Raw genomic sequence first — 4,797 nt, forward strand, 5'->3', positions numbered from 1 at the left:
CAACAATTGCCATGGAGAAAGCCTTGCTCAGGCACCAGACAGAAGCAGACAGTCAACAGGTGTCTGTAGAAAGTGGAGGAGGGGTGGAGAGGTTGAGAGTGATTCACTGCAGTGTACTTCCAGGGGAATTTGTTTTTCTAGTAAGGGCCTTGAGGCCAGAGCTGTTGAGGGGGGGCCAGATAAGATTGAAATTTTGGGCTAAGACTTGCCTTTGCAAGTTCCGTCAAAGATTTTATCCATATTGCGGTTTGTGACCACAGTCTGAGTACCGGCAGCTCTGCCCATCGATTCAATCATCTCAGGCAGCCTTATGGGGCTTTGGACAGCTGTCACCGTTTTCTGTATATCTCAATAAACCAGGGCAATGCCTAATCCAATCAGCAAATGACCTGTAATCATGGTTCCGAATTCATGGTTGCAGATGACACAATCAGTGACTTGAGATTTGAATGATAGAGAACCAGGGTTAAGGGTGCTAATGATGGTTTAACTGCCTATGCCTATGCTACACTCATATTTTCTGTTTCTGATATTTCTATTTCATATAACTTTTCTATCCCTATTCTGCATGTTAATTTTGTGCTCTTTATAATGTGAAATTAGTTAGGTGGAGGCTTTAAATAAGCCCATTTGGTAGTGATTTGCCAGTGAAGCCTCATGAACCATTTGCTTTTTTTTTTGACCCCACTGGATTGCACTCTTGGTTTTTTAAAAAAAAGGCTCTCACAATGGTAATTGAGCAAGCGGCAAGCTCCGGTCCAGAGCTGAGAAGCCTATGCGGAAGTACCAAAAACTGCAATTCCTCAACTCGCCGCTTGAGGCAGGCTGCAGAAGGGAGCAAGTTAGATTGACTCTCATGTTAAAATGTCCGATTTCACAGTTGAAATAAACATGTTTACAGCCTGGTTCAAACGATGGCTCTACTCTCAAAAGCAGATTTCCGCTTTCATGTCAACTCTGAGGGGGGTGAATTATTTTATATCTCACTAGTTTAAGTTTAGAAAATTCTGCATAATAAAGCAGTCCCCGCTCTGAGTGACAGGTGATGTAGCGGACGGCACTAGCCGCTAGCTGTCTGTAGCTACTAGCGCCGTGGCTAATTCACTGGAAACTTTCCCTGTCGGCTGTCGGAGAGTTTTACAGGCAAACATCGGACTAATAACACCACCTGCTGTGTGGTGAGCTGTACCACTGCTCCACAAGAAGCCCAGGCTCCAGTTGTTGGTGAGTGTTATTCTCGTTTTATTTTATTTATAAATGATCATTTATTAGTGTTTACAGTAGTTTGTTAGCCAGCTAATGCTGCCTTCGATGCTAACGGGAGTGAAGTAAAGAAGATATTATTAAACCGGTATGGTGACTGAAGTCATAAGTAATACAGAAGTGTTATAATTTATTTTTGTAATACGTGGAATCAAACACAGCGTCTGTGTGTTTGGAAAATAAAGCTTCACTATGTTAGTATGGTAACATGCGATGTTATGAAATGATGACTAAACTTACCATTGCATCAAGTTAACGCTACACTCGGCCCAATTTTATTTTGTTATAAAGACTCGGACTGTGAAATATTCGTTAACGTAAAATTTGACGGCGCAGGACCCCAGACTTTATCTTTTTTATTTAATATCAGTATCAAAGCAGGCATTTTAATATGAAAACACTCCAGAAACCGACCGATTGTGATCGACTTTAGTTAACACATAACGTTAAGTCTGAATTTCAGGAGGAACTGTGCAAAGCATGATAACGTTTACTAACAGGCTATATTGAGAGTAGTCAATACTGTTGAATGTGTTTCGTTATCCTGAACAATAATCAGTATATTAAAACTGAAATGAAAATACAGCCTGTCCGTTGTAACACATATTTTACTTACATCTCTATTTGTCTGTGTAAAGTTTTCCTCTGCAGGTGATGCAGACAAGGTGGACCTCTGATGCTCCACATGAGAAGACACAACTGGACTCAAACACATCAACAACTTGTCAATATCTGAGGTTACATTTTGATGTTTTTATGTATGTGTAGTTTGACTTAAATATTTTGCTGCTGTAGTGTTTTTACGTTATTGCATTAAATCATATTATTAAAAGCACCCATGTATCAGCTTCCTGATTGTATTCTCACAAATCTAACATTTTCACACAGCAATAAAGACAACGTTAGCTCAAATGCAAATGTAATTTATTGAAATGCATAAAAAACAAAAAGGTGGACAATATTTAAGTCTAGAAAAGTTCTCCATGATGGTGAGCAGCTTGACCTGCTGACCTCCCCCATGCTGCTGCTGCCGTCACAGTGGAAGAAGAAGACATCTGGGCAGCTCTTCCTCAAAGAAGAGGAGAAGGTCTTTCCACCACAGTCCACCAGCAGACACTAATGTCCGGCAGCTCACTGGACACAGAGCTGTCACCAATGCTTCACACTGACTATGGGAGGAAAATAAATGAGAGTATTAAACGCTTCAGGTAAAACAATATATATAACAAAAAGCTATGAAGAGTGCCTAAATAATGTTGAAAACACTAGGATTTGAAGGATAAAATGGAAGAAGGGATCCACACCTCAAAAATATAAAACATTATTCAAATTAATTAATTTTTTAGTCCTTTGAAGACAGATAATGTGATCATAATGTCAGCCGTCTAAAGTCAAGTTACCAAGACTGGAAGTTAAATTTATTGACAAATGTACTGAAATAAGTAAATATAAATATAAAATGGCCTTTCTGTTTTCACTGATATTCCAGATAATAATCCCAGACAGTCTGTCAGTGTCACATCATAAAGGTAAATGCATACTGTTTAATAGCGCTGTGGGGGATTATCATTTTACACGTTAACTGATACGCCCTGACACATCTACACTGAGAAACAACGCAGATTTACTAATGTAATAAGTTTGTTTTAATCATACCTGAGTAGAAGTTATTAATAAGCAAAAAATATATAATTGTGTGCCAGTATCAATCCAACATCTACGGTAAGAATACTAACCTAATTACATATCACTCAGCTCATAAAGTTTAATCAAGGGTCATCCAAAATAAACAACTTCTAGCTAAAGTAAAATTAAAATAAAATTCAGGTTAACATGTTTGCCTCATGTAAGTATCCGTAAACGTGTTTATTCAAGGTAACATTGGCGACATTACTGCAAGTCTCGACAAAACCGGTATTTCAAATTACCCTAATTATATACCTAAAACAAGTTGAAGTTGCTGTGGTAAAGTTTTAGAGTAACTTACCGTGAGTTAAGCAGTGTAAGCTGGGACACCAACAGACGGGAACATCACGGCAGTATTAGTCAGCGAGCCGGCCGGCTGCTGTCCGTCCCGGTGTAGCATGTAGCCTAGCTTTTTAGCTCCGGTAGCCTCCGCTAGCTTGGTAGCTTCAAGCTAAGTGGGCGTGTTTCGGCCGCCTCAGCTGCAGTTCTATGTCCATTTATGGATTATCCGGGGGAGTTGGGCGGAGTCAACTTTGCCAAAATGGCGACTGTGGGAACGCCCACAAAGCTTCATTTCAGCTCTTCAGAACCCTATGGGTGACGTCACGGAGACTACGTCCATATTTTATACAGTCTATGTAATTGAGTGTGTTTTCAGCCCTTTCTTGAACAAAGAGCGCCATCTAGTGGACACAGAAAATAAAGAAAATGGTTCATGAGGCTTCGTTGGCATTTTACTACCTTTTGGGCTTTCTGTCTCCCTGCACCATATTTTATGTTGTTAATGTTTGTTCCATTTGTGTTTTTAAGTGCTAAATAAAAACTTGTGCCCACTGCTTCAATTTGCTGTCAGTTTCTACCTGCAGGATGCAGACAATAAGGAGTGCAGCATGACAATGTTAAAAAAGGTGCACCCAGAATGTAAATTAGTGTGTACCATTTCACAAGTCTTTGTTCTGCTTGTTAGCCTTTGACAAATGTTGTGAGTGGTGAGTGGATGACATTCACAGCCTCAGGTAATCAATAACTGGCTCCCTCATTACCATTGCAACCGGCTATTATAGCTCACACACAAATACTAAAACCCATAAATGTGATCTCCCTCTCTCTCTCTCTCTCTCTCTCTCTCTCTCTCTCTCTCTCTCTCTCTCTCTCTCTCTCACACACACACACACACACACACACACAAACACACATGCAGCATGAAGCTTGGTGGCCACTGTAATTATTCATGTTGGTGAATCCAGAGCTAAACCTTCCTCCAATTAATTCAAAAACAATTTTAATTAAGGTGATAAACATTCAAATTGCTTCTGGGAGGTTTGCATTGCATTTTACTTTGTTCTTTGTCTCTGCTGTCTCACTCTCACTTTTACCTCTACCTGCTCCTTTCCTCATCCAATCTCTTCCAGCTGTCTCTCTTTGCTTCTGCCTTTCTCTTTGTCTATTCCCATCTTTCTTTTGTATTTTTCTCTCTGTGTCTGTCTTTTGGTGTCAAGGATTACGTCTTCGCCGGAAGCACATTATTTGTCTTGCGAAAAAAAAAGACTAATTCATTGCTTCAATTGGCCGACTCTTGTTGATTTAAATTTTAAGTCCCTTTCTGTTGTCTGGTTTTCGACCCTTCTCCCAACCCTTCCTGGGCACCCACCCAAATTGATAGCTTAACACAGCGATCATCAACTGCAGCATAATTTCAGGCTCCCCAGGATTTCACGATTCTGCGATTGCATATTTTTTCGCGGGAACCTGAACGCACCAAGCAGGGTCAAAAATGGCTTCCATGCCTTTAAGAAATAGCTCCTGAATCCTGTTTATTAAAACAAATTTGTTCCATCCTAGCAAGAG

General features: G+C 40.1%; 1 long non-coding RNA gene across 1 annotated transcript; it reads right to left on the reverse strand.

Annotated features, from left to right (window-relative positions):
* Positions 1–2,170: 2,170 nt before the first annotated feature.
* LOC131982331 (uncharacterized) lies at positions 2,171–3,576 on the reverse strand. Its single transcript, XR_009395382.1, has 2 exons — positions 3,251–3,576; positions 2,171–2,432 (listed from the first exon to the last, which is right to left on the reverse strand). It is a non-coding gene; the product is annotated as an uncharacterized LOC131982331 (long non-coding RNA).
* Positions 3,577–4,797: the final 1,221 nt, after the last annotated feature.

The sequence above is a fragment of the Centropristis striata genome, chromosome 12 (genome assembly GCF_030273125.1).
Source record: "Centropristis striata isolate RG_2023a ecotype Rhode Island chromosome 12, C.striata_1.0, whole genome shotgun sequence".
Classification (NCBI taxonomy): Eukaryota; Metazoa; Chordata; class Actinopteri; order Perciformes; family Serranidae; genus Centropristis; species Centropristis striata.